The following is a 25,254-nucleotide window of genomic DNA, read 5'->3' on the forward strand; positions in this document are numbered from 1 at the left end:
AAAAAATATAAAACTCTCAGCTTGTTTGTTGCCAAAAATGGCCACTTTTTGTGTATGTTCACAAAATGCTATAAAATGTATATTTCTTAAAAAAAAATTCTACTTTTACCGACGTGACTCTTTAAAATAGCACCAGTCCTTTTCATCAAAATCAAAATTGTATCTAATTTTTTTTTACTCTTTATAGCCAGTTAGGTTATATATTACCATTAACTTTTCAGATAAAACGGTGATAAAGTACTAATGTTTTCATGAAACTTCCTTTTTTTCCCCATCTGAGCATCGGGGAAAAGGCTGTCTTGCAATTGTTGAGGTCACTAAAACCGTGAGAACATGGCCGCAGGATGCTATTCTGATGCTTCAGGACTGTTTCCACTGCACAGACTGGGATGTATTCAAGGTGCAGGACACTGACAATCGTGTCGCATTGGACAGTTACACCTCCACTGTCTTGGACTACATCTGTTTCTGTGTGGACAATGTAACAACTTGGAAACGATTCCGTGTGTTCCCTAATAATCCACCCTGGATGACACACGGAGTTCAACAACTTATTCGAACAAGGAACAACGCTTTCAAATCCAGGGACCAGGAGGCATACAGTGCTGCCAGGGCCAACCTGAGAAGAGGCATCAAGACTGCCAAGCAGCAGCACAGGAGGCGTATCGAGGCCAGGTTTGAGAACAACACAAACCCAAGGCAGGTCTGGGAGGGCATCAGGGCTATCACGGACTACAAAAGAAGAACACCATCACCCTCAGCCGACAGTTCTACTCTGGCTGAGGATCTAAATCTCTTTTATGCCCGTTTTGATAGGGAGAACACCGACCCTGTCCTGTCCCCTCTCCCCTCAACCGATCCTGCTCCAGTCCTGAGCACTCATGAGCTGAGGCGTGTGTTCCGGAGCATTAACACCAGGAAGGCGGCCGGGCCAGATGGAGTGCTGGGCCGGGTGCTAAAAGACTGTGCTGCGGACCTGGCGGACGTCTTCACCTCTATATATAACACCTCGTTGTCCTGTTCACTGGTACCATCCTGTTTCAAAGCAGCAACCATCGTTCCCATCCCAAAACAGTCAAATGTCACATGTCTGAACGATTTCAGACCTGTGGCACTCACCCCCGTTCCCGCCAAATGCCTGGAGAGACTGGTCATTAAACACATCAGAGCTGCTTTTCCACCATCCCTGGACTCGCACCAGTTTGCATACAGGGAGAACCGGTCAACCGAGGATGCGATCGCCACAGTGCTGCACACATTACTGAAGCACTTGGAACACAGGAACACCTATGCACGGCTCCTCTTTGTAGACTACAGCTCGGCTTTTAATACCATCCGGCCATACAAACTCCGTCCCAAACTCCACCAACTGGGACTTAACTCCTCTCTGTGCAACTGGATTGTGGACTTCCTCACTAACCGTAGACAGAGTGTCAGAGTGGGTAAGAACACCTCCTCCACCCTTGTGGTCAACACCGGTGCCCCTCAGGGGTGTGTTCTGAGCCCTCTGCTATACACTCTCTTCACCCATGACTGTATTTCCTCCTGCGCGTCCAATCTCATTGTTAAGTTTGCAGATGACACTACAGTGCTCGGACTTATATCCAACAATGATGAGACAAACTATAGGACAGAGGTGCAACAACTAGAGTCATGGTGCCACGACAATAACTTGGTCTTAAACACCAAAAAGACCAAGGAGATCATTGTTGATTTCCGGAAGAGGGGTCATAACAACCATCTGCCTCTCTTCATTGGCAGTGAGGCGGTGGAGAGGGTGAGCAGTTTTAAATTCTTGGGGGTAACTGTGACCGAGGACCTGTCCTGGGGCAACCATATCACCTCAGTTGCACGGAAGGCCCAACAGCGCCTCTACTACCTGAGGAGACTGCGGAGCGCACACATTCCCAGATCTCTGATGTTGAACTTCTACAACTGTGCCATCAGCAGCGTTCTGACGTATGGATTTCTAGTATGGTTCCCCAGCTGCACCAAGGCCGATCAGCAAGCACTCCAGCGGGTGGTTAAAGAAGCTGGCAGAATTATTGGAACAAGTCTGCCAGAGATTAGTAATATCTTCCCCACTCGCTGTCTGAGGAGGGTCCATTTCTTCCAGGATCACTCTCTTTATAGGTTTTAGTGGACTCCTAGTACTGCGAAGTGGTTTCATGGTACAAAGGGATTGTATTCCAAGATCTGGGAGATTGTAGAAATGAGCAGTGATGCCCTTCCTACCATCTTTCCAGAAAAATAAGTGATCTGGAAGCTGTTAGGCTGACTTACAGCAGCAGCACTTTCTGCACCTGCATAAACTCCAGGACACATTTACTAACTGTGTTTGTTGCTGTATGTGCAGCTTTGAATTTTTTAATAATATATATTTTGTTAATTTTTCTGCTATGGTGTCTTGTTATGAAATGTACAAGAGTAAAAGTGTTTTTAGCAGGTGCTTCAAAGCTAAGTTTGACTGGGAAACTCAAAGCTCAGTCTGTATCAACAGAAAGTCACTGCAGCCTGTGTAATATTTCATGCGTCATAATTTATTCTACTCTATCTTGCAAATACATATTTGTGTGGCAATGTCATGCACAACACATACAACTATTAGATCCTTAAGATCAAACCCGTGTCATTCTTTTGGTCCACTGCAGTAGTCAAAAAAAAAAGAATAAGTGAAGTGTCCACAAATGGCCAGGATAGAGCCCAGAGTGTTAATGTTTAAAATGTATAATATTATTGATTACAATTCTTTACTGTTAATATCAACAATAAGCTTTTTATTTTGAAATTACAAGTTTAAAAAAAAAATGCTGTTACATTTAATGCTGTTTCACTGTAATCCTTTATTATAAGTATGGACACAGAATCAAGTGAACAACATTTTGAAATAAGTTTAATTGGAATTTTGTACTATGCAAAAACAAAACAAACAACAACATATTAAACAAACACAGCCAGTGCCTTCATTTGTCCATTACATGTCAAACATAGCACTGACCCTTAGTCCCTGCTCATCAGCACATGCTTTCAAAAAGAGCTCCATGTCCTTTGCAAACTGGAAAAACAAAGAGGAACAAGTCCCTTGCTCCAGTGTCTTCTTCCTCTGACATGTCTATTAAGACCCTCTGCTGGTCCCCTTGATTTAAGGACAGATATTTGGGCATTGTTACATGTCCACAGAAAAGTGCCTTATTTTGGACAACCCACTGCACAGCAGGACGCAGATCTTCAACAACTGCTGGCTCCTGTGTCAGGCAAACGGGGATAAAAACATAGTTATTTCTCTGTTGCAGAACAGTTTAACAGTTATTCAAATTTCACTAACCATGTAATTACACTACTGTTTAGAGTGAATACTGACCTGACTGACTTCCTGGAACTTGCGCTTTTTCAGTCTGAAAATGGGCACGTGTTGTCCTTCAAGCACAGCTTTGGCTTCCTCTCTCCAGTGTGCAAATAGCTTGCCAGAGCTACGAAGAGTAAGGCCACAGTGAGGGCATGTCATTTTCATGGACTTTCCATCAGCTGCAGTTTTATTGAACACAGAGGGTAGAGCATATGAATGTTCTAACAAAGACTCAGAAAATGGTTCAGATACCGAAGACAAAACCTTGGGGGGGGAGACGGGGCTCCTCGAAGAGTACTGCCAGAGGAATACGGGTCTCCTCGGAGAGTTCAGCGGGGAGCAGTCCTGATAATGGTGGCTGACTTGGCATTGAAGAATGCTGACAAGACAATAAATGCCTTGCCATATCCCCATGCCGTATGATTGTAATCTTACAGACAGGGCAGTGAAAGTGTCCTGTTGTCCTACAAGGCAGCCTGCACCGGCATATCATTTTATCTATAAGAGAAAAAAAACAAACAAACAGATGTAATTTAAATGTAGTTGTATAGAATGCAATCAATTTGTCTAACAATCAGATTGTACATGTTAACAAAAACATCCAAGCCAACCTCAATAATGAAAGCAAAATGGTATGGATCACAAAAGTTATGTCAAGAAAAGTGGTGAAAAGTAAATAAAAATATTTTATAAAAACACTATTTTTGTTGCAGATGAATGCACTGAACTGTACAATATCAACAGCAACTTTTAAGTCAACAAAGATACTGCAGAAGTGCTTAAAAAAGTGCATATTTATAACTATAAAGTATATTTAATACAAACATACCTTTGAAAGTCAAAGCATTTTTTTATATGCACACTTAGATGCTCCTCAATCTTTGCCCTGACAGTAGGGCTGAAAGTGGGGCACAGAGGGCAGTGAAAGAGTCCTCTGCAACACGTGTTGCATTCCTGCAGTTCTGGCTTTAAGCCCGAATTCCAGATTGATGTGTGCATCTAAAACAGAGAGAGAAACAGATAAACACCATATATACATTTAAGTTAAGGTTTTAGCAGAAATAACAATTTACAGTTGGCATGTAATAGATTTGGGAAGAAAATTATTGAAAAAAAACCCCCCACAAATATTTTACAAGACACTTTAATTTGTGAGACATGTTTCTATTGACATATAACAGTCAATTGAACAGAGGCTAACTAAAATCTGGGCAATAAAAAAAGCTGTACAGAAAAGAATGGCGAATAGAAGTATTGAGAAATATATAAATCTGTTTGTGACGAAATTTACAGTGTTGACGCTAACCAAAGGTGTCACAAGCACACACGTTCCTTACTACAGTTTAGATACCTCTGTTTAAAAAGCACTGACTCGACTTTTTAGTCAAGTGGAAGTAAGAAGTACAGGGTCTAAAATATAATTTATGTACAAAATTTTGAAGTAATCTTACGTCCAAAGCACGCGTGCGGGGGGCTTATTTACAAATGTACGGATTACAAAGTACAGATACGCGTGCTAAAATGTGAGAAGTAGAAGTATAAAGAAGTATACAGTAGGCACAAAAAAGTACAGCAGTAAAGTAAAGATACCAGAAAATTCTACTTAAGTACAGTATTGAAGTATTCGTTATTTTGCATCTCTGACGCCAACAATAAATCATACTCTAATGCAAAATGTGGTTTTTGCTTCTTCTCGCCCACAGAAGCCATTAATCCAGCTCTCTTACTTAAACCAGGCCCAGTAAAAAGCATATTTGTGTGTTTCTCTGCCATGGAGCACGATGAAAAACATTAAAATAAGGAGGAATGTTGTTGTAACGCAAAAAAAGTGGCAACATGATCATTGTAAGAAAACTAGACGATTCCTAGAATTATGAAATCACTAACGGCAAATTTATTTAAGAAAGACTTAACCAACCTTTGCGATCAACTTGCAAGACTTCCACGGTATCCATGCGTGTTTACGGCTACTGTGGAGGTCACGTGCTTCCGGCTACTGTGGAGGTCACGTGTTTCCGGCTACTGTGGAGGTCACGTGTATCCGGTTACTGTGGAGCTCCACAGTGGCTGCAGCCAGACCCTTCTCCACTGGGATGTCAGCACAGGCCAGCTCCATCCGGTTGTTCAGTCTGACGTCACTAGCCGTGTCTGGGTCTAAACTCTGCTGCAGGTCCATATATCAAACGATCACTGTGGCATTACTGAGAGTTGAAAAACTGTCTAAAGTCTTTAATCTTTAATAAAATGATCAGCCTTCTACTCTACCAGGTGTAACAATTGAGTTTAACATCCAGGCATCCATGAAAACGGAATTTATGACATTTAACGGAGTTAGAAGTTAGCTTCTATCTAAATACAATATAGCATGTCCTGACTGCGGGGTTTTGGAAACAAATTAAAACGTACAGCTCTGTTATCACTTCCAACATAAATGAAGACAGAAAACTAAACAGCAGTGACGTTTGTAGGATTACTGAAGTTTGGCTAGCTGGTATATAATGATGTGCTACGTGACCGCTAGCGACACAGCTATGTTAGCATAATATAAACAAGCTAACTTTTTTTCCACTGGATAAAAGTTACCGTGAGTGTTCTCGGTGGTCAGGAACAAATGTAATCGCATGGCAGGATGCTGTAAAGGGACCAAACTTCAGCCAGGAGAACAACTGAGATAATCCATCCACAATACGAGGTTAGTCATTCATATACTGCTGCATGGGCTGGGCTGTAGTTACATCCTAAGGTTTTAAAAACTGAGCTTAAATAAATGATTAGCGGTAATAAAAGCCGAGGGAGGTCAACAGTGATCACTGACTGTTTTAGGAGCTTTTTGAGATCAAATAGAAGAAAATACATAACATTAAACATGTTAACAACACAAAAGCCATATTAAACGCAGACTACTTTAGACCCGGAAGTAGGATTTGTCGCGTCATCACTGAACAACCGGATTGCCCGTACGAGGTTCTCTCTTGTGTATGGCTGTCTGTCATACACCTTCCATCTCCATGATGAGAAGAACTCCTCTATAGGGTTCAGGAAAGGGGAGTAGGGTGGCAGACAGATGTTTAAAAAGTGGTCACTGTTGGTGGTGAACCACTCTCTGATTTGGTGTGTTTTGTGGAAGCGGACGTTGTCCCAAATGATCACATACATGTGATGTGCTAGCCTAGGATGGTGTTGTTGACGGTCCAGGAGGATGTCTTTTAGCTCCTCTAGGAAGGTGAGGAGACGTTGGGTGTTGTAAGACCCAAGGACAGCATGCCGGTGGACAAACCCCTCCGTACCCATAGCTGCACAAAGAGTAATATTACCCCCCCGTTGGCCAGGAACCTCAGTGATGGCTCTTTGGCCAATGATGTTACGGCCTCTTCGCCTTCGTTTCTGGAGGTTGAAGCCAGCCTCATCCAGGAAGAGGTACTCATGAGGTCTGGCCATCGCGTCCAACTGCATTATCCTCTGTGAACATGGAAAAGCGTACAGGTGTTCAGAACGGTCAATCAGGTAGCGCAGTATTGTCCAGAAGTAATGTAGGCCACTAAGCAACACAGTATGTCCACTAACTGTACTGTGGACATGGATGTATACGTACTTGCACATACTCGTAACGTTCTATGTGTCGCGCAGAGTTGCGCTCAAAGGGAACCCTGTAGACTTGTTTCATCCTCATCTGTTGGTGCCGGAGAACTCGGTCTATTGTGGACACGCTGACAGCATCAATGTTCTCAAAGTTTACATTATCTGCAATGACTTTGTCTCTGATCTCGCGGAGTCTAATGCAGTTGTTCTCATGGACCATATCTGCAATGAGGGTTTCTTGTGCCGCTGTGAATATGGCAACCCTCCCACCTCTATGTGGCATTCTTTCAGCTCTAAAGAAAGAAACATGTGTTGTCAATTGACTGATTTATATGTAAAACTACATGTAAAGTAACAGACCACTTTCACAGGCCTGTAAAACTGTAGTGTGACAAAGAAAGCAATAGCGTACTATACCTGTTGTGTTGTCTAAATGCCTTGATAATGGTGGCCACGGTGAACCTACTCAGGTTTGGATGTACTCTTCGTCCCGCTTCAGCCATTGTCATTGTCCATGGACATGATCAATTACTGTTGCTCGCATATCATCTGTTATGATGGTGCGAGGTTGTCTTCTTCTCCCACCTGGACCTTCTCCTCTCTCTTGTTGGCCTCCTTCTCTTCCTCCTCTACTCCGAACTCCTCTTCTTCTTAGGCCTTCACCTCTTATCTCAACCCCTCTTCCTCTTTGGCCTGCAGCTCTTCTCCTTCCACACGCTCGAATGCCTTCATCCATTGTGATTGTTTGGCATCTTCACCAAACTATGCTTTTATAGGTGGGGTCACATCATTAGCAACAGGTGTCTTCAATTTTGAGTCGTTGTGTGTAGTGACTGACGCCAGGTGTGTTCCCTGTGTTCAAAGATTGGTGACTGTGGCAAGCATTTTGCATCACATGGGCTTTCATTTGAGAATATGAGCAGAGTTGTTTTGCAACATGTGTTTTAGCAAGGAAAAATGTGTTTGGATTTATGAGTACAGAGGGTTGTGTTTTGTGAATTGTGTCTTCATGTGACGTGTTTATGGTACTGGAATATGGTGGCTACATTTAGTAAATGTGTTTAGACTACTGGTCATTTGGGTTACAGGATTGGCTTTTGTGTTTTAACATTTGAGAAAAACTGTAAAGTCCTGTTTGTGGCACATTAGTATATGTGAGGGGGCAAACTCCTCAAGATGGGTGGTGACCATGGCGGCCATTTAGAAGTCGGCCATCTTGGATACAACTTTTTTTTTTTCAATAGGAAGAGGGCCATGTGACACATCAAACTTATTGGTAATGTCACAAGAAAACCAATGGTGTGCTTGCTTTCTACTTTTTTTTCTTCCACTTCTCGGCCTCCACTCAGTAAGACTGAAAAGTATCATTTTGATATAAATACAAATAATTTATAGATCAGATATTCATTTACAAAAGATTACAAACATGCAAAATGTCAAGGACATTGACTGTAATCCCACATTTATTGGACCATAAAATGCTTAATGCTTCCTGTCTTTTGTTGAATTACAGTTGTTACTCAAACAATCTCCTTGATTTATCACATCAGAAATGTCATTCTGACCACTTGCAATGCATTTCTGAAAAAGTTTTTTTTAAATAACACATAGTCACAACGACAGTAACAAAGACATTTTAGAGTAAGTATGCACAAAAAACTGACAATTTCAAATGGGAATGAGAATATGCATTACATATTTGAGAAATATGTACGAATGACTTTCGTTGTGAAAAAAAAAACGCACAAAATCTGTCCCGAACTTTTACTTCTCCTATTTAAACCTCACCTCCTTCCTTTGTTTCCCTACATCGCCATATTCTCGGAGAAGAGCATCATGTTTCTTTTGATATATCTGCACAAAGTCATCTAGTCTAGTGAGACGCCTTCGTGCAAAACAAATCATTTTCAGGTCCCATTGACTTTTTTCCATGATCCCTTGCGTTTGATTGTCTTCAGTGTAGTTCTGAAAATGGTAATTACATCATTTAGACTTTGTCCCAATACAGCTTAATGTTTCATTTAGTGTGTTAACTTATTCTACCTGCTTCATCAACTGCGACACATGGTTGTACAGTTTACTGAGAAAGCTGTACGCTGGGCCTTTCCCATGCCGTCCAAGGTCTCTTGAAGAAAAACAGAATTTTTAATCAATAAAGCACTTCAAGAACTACATATACGTGTTGATTGATCAGAACAAGACCTACCAAGCAGCATTCCTGACCACAAGGTAGCATGTGGTAGAAAGTATTTTGAAATACTTGAAATGAATGCTGGTGCATGGTACACATTCGGTGGTCCAGTCACATCAAGGGGGGCACTGGCAATTACTTCAGCAAAGTGCTGTTTAAGTGATGAATGACCTATATCTGTCTGAAATAAAGTTAAATATCATCTAAGTACAACCTTTTTATTACTAAAGAAGATCTTTGTGTTAAAAACACACAGTGGTAATACCCACCATGTTAGTGTAGAGGCTTATAAGTATTCATTGCATTGCATTCAGGTAACAGGACCCCAAAGCAGACTCAGCACACCGCAGCTCAGAACTATGTACAAGTTTTTATTGAACTGAAGAATCTTTTAACAACGTTAAGGAAACAAAAAACTAAGGCTCATGCCACGGGGGGGGGGGGGGGGGGAAACGAGGAGCGTGGAGCCCAGGAGCACCGTAATCGGGACCGTGGGGAAACTGCAACAGAAACAGACAGAGGACTACGTCGAACCGGTTTGACCTGGGAGACATGGAACGTGGGATGTATGCGCCAGGAGTCAGGAAGTTTCAGACTAACAGCAGCCGGATTGATGACAGCCTCTATTCTATATAGACCGATGAAGCGCGGAGCCAACTTGCGGGACGCTCATTCTCCGCTCATTCTCGGGAAAAAGCGGTGGCTGGTATCCGAGGGAGGCTTCAAACGGTGACAGTCCTGTAGCGGAGGAGGTAAGGGAGTTGTGGGCGTATTCTGCCCAGGAGAGATAGGACGCCCAAGTGGAGGGATTACGCGAGGTGATGCAGCGCAACTTCCAGCTCTTGATTAAGCCACTCAGCTTGGCCATTTGACTGTGGGTGGAAGCCGGAGCTCAAGCTAACCTTGGCTCCTAAGTGTGAACAAAAGTTTGTCCAGATGCACGAGGTGAACTGTGGCCCCCGATCAGAAACGATATCGGAGGGAATGCCGTGGAGCCTGAAAACATTATCCACTAGGGCTTGAGCAGTTTCAGCGGCAGAGGGTAATTTTGCCAGAGGGACGAAGTGTGCGGCTTTAGAAAACCTATCAGAGATTGTAAGAATTACACTCTTCCCTGAGGAGCTGGGGAGGCCGGTTATGAAATCCAAAGAAATGTGGGACCAGGGACGGTGTGGCGTTGGGAGAGCGTGGAGCAGGCCCGCTGGGTGTTTGGTGGACTGTTTATTATGGGCACAGGTGGAGCAGGTCGACACAGTCTTTTACATCTTTTATTAAAGATTTCCACCAGAACTGTTTTAGAAGGTTAATAGTTCTACTCACGCCAGGGTGGCAAGAAAATCGCGTGGTGTGACCCCAGTGAATGACGGCTCAACGGGCGGTGGCAGGAACAAAACGTCGCCCAGGAGGCCCGGTACCTGGGTCGGGATCTCCCAGGTGAGGGCCCCCACCACAGGCAGTGGGCAGGACAGTTGCTGGCGGCGATGATTCCGCATCCAGGGAGTATTGATGGGAGAGAGCGTCGGGTTTGATGTTGCGGGAGCCTAGGCGGTAGGAGAGAGTAAAGTTAAACCGGGTGAAGAATAGAGACCAGCGAGCCTGGCGGGAGTTTAACCTTTTGGCTGTTCTGAGATTAAGTTCTTATGGTCTGTTAAAATGAGAAATGGTTGCTCAGCTCATTCCAGCCAGTGGCGCCACTCTTCCAAGGCTAGTTTGATGGCCAATAATTCCTTATCTCCCACATCGTAGTTCTTTTCAGAAGGGGTGAGACGGCGTGAAAAGAAAGCGCACGGCTGGAGCTTCCCCGGAGAGTCCGACCGAGTCGGACTCTCCAGTCAGACCGATCAAGTCTGCCAGTAATTCAGAGAACACATTAGCATGACCAAACTCTTTAAAATCTTTCTCCCTCCACAGTAAGACAAGAAACATGTGATCTGTGTCTGAGCGTACATGAAGTGGCAAGTTTGCCACTGATGCATATACAGCTAATACCTTGTGTTTTGTCCTTGCAGAGCCTAAAGGGTTAGCGACTTCAAAGGCATCCTGGTAGAGTACTAGCTTGAGACATGATGGGTTTTGACCAAAAAAATCATTTGATTTAAACAGCTTACTATCACTTATGTCACACAGAACATCAGCAGGAGGCTCAGTAGAGGGCTCTTCTGATTTCTGCCACAGATCAGACTCTAGCAGACATCTCAAAGTCTCTCTTAAAGGCACATAATAGGCAAACCTATCTTTTCTGTTTTCATCTCTCCCTAAAAATATTTTCTTTGGTTCCACATAGTTGAAGGCTTTTTTAAAGATCTGAGCTCTGGAGTGCACTGTCCTCAATGGCCCGGTATGACATGCAGAAAAAAGATCATAGCTTTTGACAGATGTCCTCCTCTGATAATGATGTGTCATCTTTTAACAGTGATGCAAGTTTACCCAAACTGTATGTCTGTCCCAACTCATGTATGTTCTGCATTTCCTCCACAATGTTCTGTATGGTTGAAGCAGGCAGTAGAAACTGACCCTGCAATTTAAAGTAGAATAGTGAAACGTTTCTCAGAAAAAGATCACAGAATTCAGGGGGCATTTCCATGTTATCTTCATCTGTAATAGACTGTGCAGCAGGCTCGGAAATCAAGGGTACAAAGTCATCTGATGTGGTTGGAACAGATGATGATTGACATGCAGACTCTCTATATAAATCACCAATGCTGCTGTCTGAAAACTCTCTGTGTTTACGTGACATGTGAGCAGTAAAAGATGATTTAACTCTAAAGGTATTTGTGCATCCTCTTACTGGACAAGTGACCACGTGTCCTTCCACAATATGGCTCTTCAGATGAGCTATTAACTCTTTAGAGTTCCGACACTGACGTTCACACATCGCCATTGCACATGTAAACGAAGAAACCACCGCCACACCAGTGACATGGGTGGGGGCAGAGTGTCTTCGGTAAAAATGAGCCTTAAACGCGCCGTACCTGGTGTATGTCTGCTTGCAGCCTGCTTCAATACACCGAAAGAAACAACGTGGCTCATTCCGATGCAGTTTACAATGAAGCACGCAGCCCCTTGATGACTGAACTACCTTACCACAGAAATTACAGGTTAACATAACTCCATGTACTTTGGTAATTCCTCCCTAGCGAATTAAGCACGCCATATACAGAAACTAATCCAGAGCAATGCTTCCCTCGCAACAGTAATGCTAACTCAACTCACAAATGCTAACTAAATTCACAACCTCACTCATAAAAAAACGAACTGCTAAAATTATCTATAAATGCTGGGCTGGTGGATTTTTATAACAGAGATAACTTGAAGTTGCATGTACTCACCTCACCTCGAACTAATTGTAAGCTGCCAGGATGTCTACAAATTCCGAAGATGCTGTGGTCCAAGCAGCAATAAATGGCGCTAATATACGAGTTCAAAACTGTGTCCGTTAGCGAAGCCAACTTGAGTCTCCTGCATGGAAAAAAAGAGCGGTTGGCACACAGCTCAGCAGCGCGCCGCGCTATTGGTCATTTTCAGGTGACGTCATCCCGCAATGTAACGTCGCTCTTTGTTTCTTTAGGAGGAGGTTCGAATTTGATCAGAAGTCATGTCTGCAGACCGCTGCAGCCACGTCTTGCCTTGCTTCCCCTTTTTTTGGTGAAATGGTTCGCTCATACTGCACAATGTTGCTACCAGATTTTTTTTTTCTCTGCAATTCAAACATAAAACGTCTGTACACAGTTTACCAGCAGTTTAGCTACCAATCAACAGCAATCACACAAACTCAAAATTTAAGGCGGACCCACTTAAGGTGGTCTGATAATATGGCGTGAAACACAACAACATAAAGTTGTTTTAAAATAATAATTAAAAAAGATTATTGAAATCAATTTTATTCACAACCATGAACTTTATTTTTAACATCTTCTTTTGCTGTTGATTTTTTTTTTATCAGAAGGTTAACAATGATATACTGCAGGCCTAACTTTTAATCTGTATATCAGTATCTGAATTTTAAAATAAAAAAATACTATCAGTTATAGCTGGGCGATACAAGATTTTTTCATATCACGATATGTTTTTTTTTCATTTCAGGCGATAACGATATCTATCACGATATAAGCCAAATAACTATATTTGTAAGATTTAAATGTGCCGTTGCTCACAAGTAAAATGTGAAATAATCAGCAGCTTGTTTTTATTTAAATATTTATTTCCCATAATAAGTTCAACAGGGTAGATGTACTTAAGGAACATGAGACTTTTTCAGATAAATAAAGGCAAATATTGCAAACTACCCAAAAGGCAGCCACTAAAGCGTTTAAGTTTCAAAATAGAACAAACGAAACAGACTAAACTGTCAATTCCACTTAGAAACAAAATATTAATTCTAAAAATAAATCTTAGTTTGTTTTACAGAAGAACAGACAAAACTGACTAACTTTTGTCAATATCAAATAAACTGAGAACTAAAAGGAAATTCTCAATCTCTCCTTGTTGTATAGCTTAGCTTTTCAGTTTTAACAGTTACTTTAGTCTGACAAAAGCCGAATGACGAATTAGCGCTTCCAGTCAGAGACTGAGGCTACGTCCACACGTACACGGGTATTTTTGAAAACGGAGATTTTCCGTTTTCGTTTTAAAAAATAATCCCGTCCACACATAAAGGCAGAAATGAAGGAAAACGCTGCTATGAACATGCCAAAGCAGCAGGTGGCGCTAGATTCCTAACCGTGCAGAAATGTTGGCCAATCAGAAGTCTAGAAGCCTCGGTGGGAAAAAGTAAACAAAGCTGGGGCATAGAAGCAGAACCGAGTCGTATGTGTGGAGGGACAGTAACTGTGTGTATATGTAAGCATTTAAACACTGCAGAGAGTAGAATTAACAGTAACAGTATTGTAGAAATTCATTTCACCGAAACAATAACGTGGCGCACAGTGTGACGTCAAAAAATGCGCACACCTTTGATGCTGCGTTTTCTCCGTTTTTCTAGTCCACACGTAATTGCAAAAACTGAGTTTTTAAAAATCTTTGTTTTCAGTGACCAAAAACGGCGTTTACGTGTGGACGAAAGGTGCAAACGCATAGAAAGATCTGCGTTTTCAAGAATGCCCGGGTACGTGTGGACGTAGCGCATGCACCAGTTTGTTGTATTTCCAGACTTGCTTTCGGCACAATTTACAGTGCACGCTACTCTGTTTTTTGTCAGACTTGAAATAGCCGAAATACCTTCACACTACGGAACTTCTTTGGCTCTTCCGTTCGACAATCTCTCCGGCATTGGAACCATCATCTGTTTTCTCTTCGGTCACGCTCGGTTGATTTTTCTAGTCGGCACACTCATTTCCTCCATTACCCGGGTGGTACGGTGGCTGGCTGCTTCCCAAACAAATACACATGTGCGGCTTGGCACTTGTGCTGTACGTAACAAGTCACGTGACGTGACGCTGCGGCTGTGATTAGTTCGGCTCTGCGCTACTTAATTTGGATTGGCTGTTCTTTTTTTTTTTCTTTTTTTTTTAAGAGGACAAGAGCGGCGAGGTCTATCGCGAAAAAGTTATATCGCGATACATATCGTTATCGTTCTATCGCACAGCTCTACTATCAGTTTTATTGTCTTTCACTGCTGATATTTGCTTTTTTTTTTTTATGGTATTTACTGGTTGTATTATTACGGTGGACCCTATTTTTTAACATCTTGCTTCTGTAAAAATGAATGTTTTTGTTTGCTTAAAAATCTACAGCTTTATACTGTGAATTCCAATGTGCACAACCCCAAAAGATGTAGTTTTACTCAAATAATACTGTAAAATCTAAGTTTTTCAGACATTTTCAACATTACAATATGTAATTGTAAAATGTATGCATATTTATTTGTTTTCACAGAAAATATTTATAATTTCAACATTTTATTACAGTAAAAAACAAAGTTTTATCCAGTCTCACAATTAACGGTTATTCAATCTATTTAATACAGTAAAAGGAAGTTTTTGGTTTTACGCTCCATTACCGTTGGAATTTGACGGTGTTTTGCTGTATATTTTACTGACTTTTTTTACAGTGTATGTTGAAGTTGTCTGTGTCTAACTGTCCTGTGATAACCTGGAAGTATCGCTCCAAAAGGTCTTCCAAACTTGCTCTGCAGAATATAATAGCAATGGACTGGAGAAGCACCAGTGAGCCACATATGATCATTCCTGGCCTTTTGTTTGCCCTGCTTCCATTCTGGTAAGCTCTGTTTGAAATGCTTGAAGAAAATATGTAACAGAAGCAGTGGTATGGTCACGCGTTACATATGTTGCTGTTGGTAGAAGTGATGATCGCTTGAAGGGACTTCTCACTATAACTTCATACACATAGTACGGAGTAGCAGAAGCATTATCTTTAGAGATAATGCTTCCTGTTGCATCAAAATATACTACATCGTCTTTGCACCGCTGGTAAAACACTGAAAGGGGTTGGTTTTTTTTGGACCACAGCATTATCCCCTTTTGGATGCAGGAGCACTCTCTGAAGGACTTCATTTGGAAGTCCTCGCTGTCTGTCTACTAACATTTGCAGACTGACCATCTCATTTAAATGAGGTCTCTGTTTTTTATTTTCTGTGGAACCAGGCAATATTTTTCAAGACATCTTTAGATGGTGCCTCATCCTGACACCCTGCTTGGAAAACTTGTTCTGGTATTTGATTTAGAGAATCCAGCTAAGGACTTTTGTTTCAAGTTTTTCCGTTATTACATCTCTGGACTGTCCATGCACAGGTCTTGTGGCGCACATCAGCCTTCAGGGTTTTTTCGTCTTTAACCTGCACTTTCACAGTCACTGGACAATCCTTAAAACGGCAGTATGCCTTACATGAGAATACAGCCGTCTTAGACCTTGACTGACTGGTGTTGATGGTATGCCTCTTAAATCCAAAACTGCAAAATGGGTGTACTGACTTAATGCCAGTGGCTACCACATTAGTCCACTGCATACCTTTGAAAAGCCTCCCTTTCTGTGTGGCTTTTTTTTTTTTTTTTAAGGTCTTGCCAGTCTTTCTGGTCAATGGGGGAAAAAATGGCTGCTGTGGTAAAGAGTTTTTGTAGCATTACTACTGTCACTTTTGTTGGATGAATTTGTACTACACTCCTGTAACGTAAAAAAAAAAATGTGATTAATAATAGGCGATGTAATTTTATGAAGGCAACATAATCAATAGTTATTATTTTATGTGAAAAATACTTTACCTTTTTTGAGGGATGAAGACGATCTTGATGGAGACACGTCAGTTTGTGGCTGTTTCGATTCAGAAGAAACATTTTGGACAATGCCATTATCATCACTGGCCTCCCAAACATCCTTTGAATAACATTTGATTTGTCAAATAAAGATAATTTTTAAACAGAGACATTGTTTTAATCGAGTGAAAGTAGTTCAAAGTAATGTAAAAAATAAATCCAACCTGTTTGAGGAAATAGGATCAAGGAAACAGTGGCGACTTGAACATGTATCCAAAGGAAGGGAAAGAATCTCTGAGTGAAATTATTAACTTATGAGTATAGTATGGTAAATCAAGAACTACATGTTTTAGTTTAAAAAGTTTACAAAGCGCTTACTCTATATTACAAATATAATAGATGTTTAAATTATATTTTTATGTATTTTGTTGTTGCTGTTCCCACACAAGCAAGATCATTCTTACCACATTTAAAGCAGTTATAACAGTTAAGGCATAATTCATAACTTATGCTCACAAATTACATATGACATATCTGAAATCATTGAAAATGATTCATTATAATCTTTCATTATTGGAGTTGTTATAACCTATGCAAAAAGGCATGGGAACTGCGTTGTGGTGTTATCTGTTTAAGTATATCCGGTTTTATGGTGAAAAGTGTGTTGGGTACCGGAAGTGAGAGATAATAAAGGTGGAAGTTGTTTGCTCTACAAGGTGTCGTCTCTTTCCCTACCGAAAACCACGACATGGTGTCAGGAGTGGGATAGTTGTAAGTGCCTTATCATCGGGGAGGACAGCAAGCGACTTTGGGAGTGGTAAAGAGTTTTCTCGAGACGAAAGATGTCGGACGAAGAAGCGGGAGCTAGCGCAACAGTTACGCGGCCTCGCACGCCACCGCCCCACCAGCGAGCTAACGGCGGCTACAATGCTAACGCTAACCTACCCCCGAATGCCACTTTCACCATCCAGCCCCCCGAGCTGTTCGATTTCTCGAAGCCACAGCATTGGGAAAAATGGATACGGAGGTTTGAAAGGTTTCGACTCGCAAGCAACCTACACCTTAGCTCCGAGGCTAACCAGGTGAACACTCTCATCTACTGCATGGGGGATGAAGCAGATGATATCCTCCGAGGACAAGCGTTATCTGACATACAGAGACAGCAGTATCAAGCAGTAAGAGACACTTTGGAGATGTACTTTGTTCCCAGGAAAAACATTATCTACGAGAGAGCCCGCTTTAATCAGAGAACACAGCAAGCTAATGAAACTGTAGACTCGTTTGTCACTGCACTTTACGCTTTAGCTGAAAACTGCAGTTATGGTGCGCTGCACGATGAGTTAATAAGAGATCGCCTCGTTGTGGGTCTGAGGGACATCAGCTTAGCGGAGAGACTTCAATTGGACAAAGATTTGACGTTGGAGAAAGCGGTTAACCAAGCCAGGCAGTCTGAAGTCATCAAAAAACAACAGACAGACATCAGAGGGGAAAATAAAATGGAAATAGACGCTGTGTCAGCTAAGCACAAGGAACAAAGGCATTCAATGTTCAAACCCCGTGGAGATCGCAAATACACATCAAAGGACAAAACATCTAATGGGAGATCATGCTACAGGTGTGGGAAAACCCCTGTACATGGTAAAGATCAATGCCGAGCGAAAGATGTATCTTGTCACTCATGTGGTAAAAGAGGTCATTTCAGTAAAGTGTGTAAATCTGTGCATGTGATAGAAGCCGAAGAAAGCGATGTTACACCCGTGTTTCTTGGTTCTGTAGACGTAGGCTCAGATCCTTGGTATGCAGATCTCACTATCAGAAACCACAAAGTCAGATTTAAGATAGACACAGGAGCTGACGTATCTGTTATCCCTGCCCAGACGTTTTACAGCATAAACCAGAACGAGACAGGGTTATGCAAACCAGATAGACCGTTGTTTGGTCCGAGTGGTTCCCCACTTGACATGTTGGGTATGAGCAGAGAAACACTTTGCAAAGGTGAACAGGGAATACAGGAAAATGTGTACATTATCAAAGATTTGCACGTAGCACTGTTAAGCAGGCCGGCAAGTGTCAAGCTGAACCTAGTGTGTAGAGCCGACAGTATTGACATGAATGTGCTGCACGAAAAATACCCGAAACTGTGTCAGGGTTTAGGCTTAATGCAACAACCTTATTCAATTAAGTTGAAGCCTGAGGCTGTGCCTTTTTCCCTGGCCACACCAAGACGGGTCCCCATTCCACTGTTAGGAAAAGTGAAACAGGAACTGGAAAGAATGGGAGTAATCAGCAGAGTAGAAGAACCAACGGAGTGGTGCGCAGGAATGGTCCCGGTGCCAGCAAAAAACGACTCAGTACGTATTTGTGGTGACCTCACTCACCTCAATGAAGCAGTGTGCAGAGAAAAGTACATCCTGCCTTCGGTTGAACAGACTCTAGGTTCTCTGGCGGGAGCTAAAGTCTTCAGCAAGTTGGATGCAAACAGAGGCTTCTGGCAGGTCCCATTGTCACCAGAGTCAGCACACTACACGACATTCATTACACCCTTTGGGCGCTTCTACTTCAACAGACTTCCTTTTGGAATAGCGTCTGCCCCAGAACATTTTCAGCGTAGAATGTCAGTAATCCTTAATGGGCTGCCAGGCGTGGTCTGTCACATGGATGATATTCTCATTTGGGGACAGGATCAGCAGGAACACAACGCCAGACTGCACACAGTGCTCAATAAACTACAAGAGGCCGGTGTCACACTGAGCAAACAGGAAGTGAAGTTTCTTGGACGCATCTTGTCTGCGGAAGGAGTACAGCCAGACCCAGACAAAATTAGAGCAATCTCAGAAATGAAAGAGCCATCAAACGTCAGTGAAATGCGCAGCTTTCTTGGGATGGTAAACCAATTAGGCAAATTTATCCCAGGACTTGCTGAAAAAGATAAGCCCCTAAGAGACCTGCTCTCGAAGAAAAATCAGTGGGTTTGGAGCTGCGCACAGCAAAAAGCATTCAGGCAGCTGAAAGGCGATCTGACGTCAACTCCCATTCTTGCACTCTATGACCCAAACAAAGAGTTAAAACTGTCTGCAGATGCTTCCTCCTATGGACTGGGAGCAGTCCTATTTCAAAAAGAGGGAGAGCAATGGAGACCTGTTGCATATGCGTCTCGTTCTTTAACGGAAACAGAACAGAGGTATGCACAGGTGGAGAAGGAGGCGCTTGGACTAACATGGGGTTGTGAAAGATTCAAAGATTTCCTCATCGGGAGACACTTCTCCTTAGAGACTGACCACAAGCTCTAACCGAGCTTCCACCCAGGATCCAACGATTCCGCCTAAGGCTTATGGGGTACAGCTACACCATCTCACACACTCCTGGTAAAGCACTCCTCACAGCAGATGCACTGTCACGTGCACCCCTTAACCAAGACCCTGATTCAAAAGCTACAGCTGAATTTCTGGAAGACACAAATATTTATGTGGATGAAATTGTCAAATGCATGCCTGCTACCTCGACATACATCACACAGGTAAAAGAACAGCTAAAAACCGACAGCATATGTTCAGAGGTCATGACTTTTTGTCAGAGCAGCTGGCCAGAATACAGCCATCTCATAGGCCCAATTAAAGCATATTGGCCACACAGAGAGACCTTAACTGTACATGACAATCTGCTACTGAAAGGCACCAGACTAGTAATCCCCACTGCTATGCGCCACTCTGTCCTAAGTGCCCTACACGAGGGACACCAGGGAATGTCTAGATGCAGAGAGAGAGCCAGAGAGGCAGTGTGGTGGCCTGGTCTGAGTGGGCAAATAAACGAACTTGTGAAAAACTGCACCATCATCAAAGAGCGTACTAACCCAGTACAACCTTTAATGCCAAGCCAACTCCCGGAGAGGCCATGGCAAAAAGTTGGTGCAGACCTTTTTACACTCAATGACAGCAACTATGTGCTTTTGGTGGACTACTACTCGAAATTTGTGGAAGTAGCCAAACTTACCCCCACCAGATCGGAAGATGTTATAGTACACCTAAAATCTGTCTTTTCCAGACATGGAATTCCAGAGCTTTTCTACACTGACAACGGACCTCAGTTTTCAGGACAACAGTTCAAAGACTTTGCAGCAACTTATGGGTTCAGACATGTAACAAGCAGTCCTAGATTTGCACAGAGCAATGGCGAGGCTGAGCGTCATGTCCAAACTGTGAAAAACCTGCTAAAGAAGGCAAAAGACCCATATCTTGCACTTCTAGCTTACAGAGCAACACCATTGGCTAATGGATATAGCCCGGCGCAACTACTGATGGGACGGAGACTGCGCACGCCAGTTCCCCAGCTTCCTTCCCTACTCAATCCCAGCCTGCCCAATAAGAATACAGTGTTGGCAAAAGCGAGAGAGAAGGGCGAGGGACAGTGATGCGTACAACAGGAGACATCGGGCGACTGAACTTCCCCCACTCGCACCGGGGCAACCAGTGTGGATTACAGACACTAGGCGTGAAGGGACTGTCATCTCCTCTCACTCCACACCCCGCTCCTATATGGTTGAGACTCCTTCAGGAGCCATCAGGAGAAATAGACGTCACCTCCAGCCATTACCAGAGTCCACACCAAAGTTACAGACCCCATCTACCCCCGTCAGTCCCAGAGAAAATACCCTGCCAGCTTCCAACCTATCGACGTCTACAACTCTGACTCCCAAGACAGAAGTCCCAGGTCTTGTCAGAACTAGAGCTGGCAGAGTTGTCATAAAACCACAAAGGTTGAACTTGTGAGATTAAATAAAGAAAAGCATCTCGAGTTAAAAATAGAGTAGCTATGTTTCTGCAATAGGTTCTAAGAAGTAACGAAAGTACAGTTTCCCATTTGCAGTAAATGTTTCAATAAGTTGTTGTTTTCTGCGAAAGGAGGATGTGGTGTTATCTGTTTAAGTATATCCGGTTTTATGGTGAAAAGTGTGTTGGGTACCGGAAGTGAGAGATAATAAAGGTGGAAGTTGTTTGCTCTACAAGATGTCGTCTCTTTCCCTACCGAAAACCACGACAGGTAATAATCTTGCCCAAGGATATTTGGCATGCAGACTGGGGGAGCCAGGAATGAAACCACCAAAGTTTCAATAACTAGTTGATCTGCTCTACCACACTGTAAAAAATGTTTGTGAAAAATCGTGACATCAAAAATGTGTAAATAGAAAAACAAAAAAGCAATGTTTAATTTACATCAACATTTTGTAAATAATACATATATACCTGTAAAGTGTTAATTTTACAGTAGGAATACGTTTTAAATGTCAAATGTCCTTGTTGAATTTACAGTTTACTGTTTTAAAAACACTGAAAAATGGTAATTTAAAAGTCAACACGTACAACTGAAACGGTAACAAAATAATGTTTTTTGGGGGGTTTTAAAAATTCAGAAAGTATCTGTATTACATTTTACAAATTCATTCAAACTCATTTACAACGTTGGTCACATACAGACCACTTTTTAAGTGGATCAGACCAGTACAAATTCTGTCAGTGTAAAGATGTTATCAGAGATATCTTTATATGACAGTACAATTTCAACAGTACTTGTCAGTTTTTCTACATTTTAAAGACAAACTGCTGTAGTAAATAAATGAAATCCTTCAGCATAAGTCTTTAGTCTTAAATTGTAATAAATAAATGTTAAAAATGACCTAAAAGTTATGGCAGCCCACTGGCCAGACTGTGATGTAATTATAAAATCTTTCAAATAGACAGCTGGTCATCTCCTCCATGTTAGTCATTTCTTTAATTTTGCACCACGTTCAATCAATTTTAGCCAGATTTAGTAAAAGTTAAATTAATCATTTGCTCAAATGTTTATTTTTTTTTAATGCCCAAAGTGTGTTAGTATTTAAAACTACACGAGCTCTACCTTGGCAAATCACTGAGCGTGAGAGTTTGTTTCTGTTCTTTGATTGGACTACTTAAATTATTGCGGGAGTAGCAAGCTTGGCGGCCCGTGTCATTACGTGCTCAGTCTGCGAGCAGAGTGGTGGAGATGTGTATACGTTGAGATATTCAGCTATTTTAACACGAGCAAAAGTTTTGGTAAGCTAACATTGCATTTTCTGTTTTCTTTAAATACATGAGTGTATGTTTTCCAGTAATAGTATTAATGGCGTCTGACCGAGCGATAGGCTAGTCCTATTTTTTCCTTGCTGTTTTCAAGCAGTGGTTATTGAAAGGTCATAGTTAGTAACCTAAAACAAATGTGCTGTCGACAGCTGCAATGATTTCCTGCTCTTTTTGCAACAAAACGCTGAAGACGTTGAGGGGTTATGTGCTGCATTGTAGAGTTCACAGGAACGACCCCCATCATTCTTTCAAATGCGTCGGTAGTGAATGCAGGCGTACATTTTATGCTTACGTAGCCTTTAAAGCCCGTTTCTATCGGGTTCACAATGTACCTGCACCCCCTATTGCTGGTAGCGCCATTTTTACAGACTTAAAATGTGCCACTACACTCTGTGAGCGCCAATTTCACACAGTGAAAGAACTTATATCGCACTTACAACAGCATATAGTGGAGGGGCGACCTGTGACATGTTCAGTAACTGGTGGAAAAGTATGTTCTCTGTGAAATCGTCATTTACTGCGCATATGTCCAGAAAACATAGAGAATGCTCTTGAAAGCATAAGCAACATGTAAAGCAGTCTTCTGCTGTATTTGCAGGTGAAGATGCTCCCCAGAGCTTAAATGAGGCAACAACAAATGAAGGCACCGAACTGCCACATAATTTCAGTGAGGCCTTCCTTAGGAATGTGTGTTTGTTTTACCTAAAACTGCGAGGCCACCTCCTTCTTCCAGCTTCAACAATACAGACAATTGTTGAAGAGATGCAAATGACTTGTGCCTAACAGATGACACTATTGTTAAAATCTGATTGTATTAAGGAGTCAGATCTGTTTTCTACCTGTCATAAGGGCCCACTGAGAACAACATACACAAGAACTCAGACATTCAAAAAGATATTTAAATACGTAGAGCCTGAAAAATTAACATTAGGAAATGATGAAAATATGACACCACGGTTTGCCTACTATATACCGGTGAAACAAACATTAAGCAGCTTATTAGAATCTGAATTATGGAAGAATTCAGTGTCACAGCAGTCTTGTGAAACTGACTCTGAGGCTGTGGGAGACATAAGTGATGGACAAAGCTTTAAGTCCAACAAGTTTTTTATTGAAAATCCAGGATGCCTGAAGCTAATTCTGTACCAGGATGCATTTGAAATCGTTAATCCTCTTGGCTCCGCTAATAAAAAACACAAAGTGGTTGCAGTCTCTGTCAGTGGCAAATTTGCCTGCTCATCTGCAGTCCAATACTGATCACATGTCCCTTGTCTTACTATGTGGAGAGAATGACCTTAAAAAATGTGGAAAATGGTATAATTTCTGGTGATGAAATAGTCAAAGCAGCTTTGTACAGCATTGCTGGTGATAATTTGGGTTCACACAACATTGGTGGGTTTACTGAGAACTTCAGTCACTCTGAAACTCACTTCGTGTGATTTCACAGTATCTGCAAAAGTATTCAGAGTAATGATCCAAATGTCTGTGGTCCACAGCGCACACCTGAAAGCTACAATTCTGCTGTGGGCGATCTTCAAGCTGAAGGTAGTCAAGGAATCAAAGGGATAAAGGTAAACTCTGTTTTTAATACCTTGAAATCTTTTCATGTTTGCCAACCTGGTTTACCACCTTGTCTTGGCCCTGACATATTTGAGGGAGTCTTAGCCTATGATAGTGCACTCTACTTGAAGTATTTTATTAAGACAAAGAAATGGTTTACATGTGCACTTTTGAAACAGTTCAAGTACAAAGGAGCTGATGCGGTAACAAAGCCATGTGCTGTCAACCCAGATTTAACCAAGCTTTCAGGTCAAGCCATTCAGAACTGGAATTTCTTAAGGTTGCTACCTGTTTTAATTGGTGATAAAGTCCAAAATCCAAAGGATTATGTACGGCAGCTAATGCTCCAGCTTAAAGACACAGTTGAAATGATTTGTGTACAAAACATGTCACTGTCACAGGTGGCCTATCTTGACATTATAATCCATGAATATTTGGATTCAAGAAAGTGTTTATTTCCAGAGAGTGTACTAAAACCTAAACACCATTTCCTCCGTCACTATCCTGCACTTATTTTGCCCCTTGATTAGGTTATGGACTATGAGTTTTGAAAGTAAACATAGTTACTTCAAAAGATGTGCCAGGAGTTTGAAAAACTTTAAAAACATCTGCCAAACCTTATCTGAAAGACATCAGATGTTTCAGGCATATCTTTCAGCTGGGCCAGGATGCAGTCAGTTTCTGCAAGTGAAAGACAGTTGCACCTTTTACCCCGACCTCTACAGTGATGCCATCAAATATGCAGTGAGACAGTTTGGCTTTACAGGAAATGATACTAGTGTTTGCACAGAGATACAGTATAAAGGTACATCATATAAAAAGGGGAATTTCCTTGTGTCAAAAAATGAGGAGCCCATAGAGTTTGGAGAGCTTCTTATTATTTTAATCAAAAATGATGCAGCAGTGTATTTTGTGTTGGATGCACACCAAGCTGAGTATCTTTCTGAATACCACGTGACAAAGGACAGTACAAGGCTGCGATGTCTTAACATCACTGACTTGGTTGACTTTTAGCCATTACCATCATACTTTGTTAATGGCCACTGTGACAAAGTGGAGGAGCAGTTGCAATGCTCTCAATTTGTCCCATATGCGTTTACCTTTTTTTTTTTGCACATTGTACACGTTATTCTGTTTCTATGTATTTGCTATGATTTGCTGTTTGTCATGTAACATTGCTTCACTCACTATCCCGGGTTTGTTTGTGTAAGCGTTCTGTTGCTGGCAAATCAAACATTCTGCAAATTAAGGCAAATACTCAGGTAGATGTTTCTT

At 41.9% G+C, this 25,254-nt stretch overlaps 1 long non-coding RNA gene across 2 annotated transcripts; it reads right to left on the reverse strand.

The window, feature by feature from the left end:
* Positions 1–2,876: 2,876 nt before the first annotated feature.
* On the reverse strand, positions 2,877–4,003 carry LOC113029738 (uncharacterized). Of its 2 annotated transcripts, none has more exons than XR_013911397.1 (3): positions 3,611–4,003; positions 3,362–3,525; positions 2,877–3,245 (listed from the first exon to the last, which is right to left on the reverse strand). It is a non-coding gene; the product is annotated as an uncharacterized LOC113029738 (long non-coding RNA). The 2 variants fall into 2 exon arrangements; XR_003273486.2 differs by having other exon boundaries at positions 3,362–3,470; positions 3,599–4,000.
* Between the last annotated feature and the right edge of the window lie 21,251 nt (positions 4,004–25,254).

The sequence above is a fragment of the Astatotilapia calliptera genome, chromosome 9 (genome assembly GCF_964374335.1).
Source record: "Astatotilapia calliptera chromosome 9, fAstCal68.1, whole genome shotgun sequence".
NCBI classification, from domain to species: domain Eukaryota; kingdom Metazoa; phylum Chordata; class Actinopteri; order Cichliformes; family Cichlidae; genus Astatotilapia; species Astatotilapia calliptera.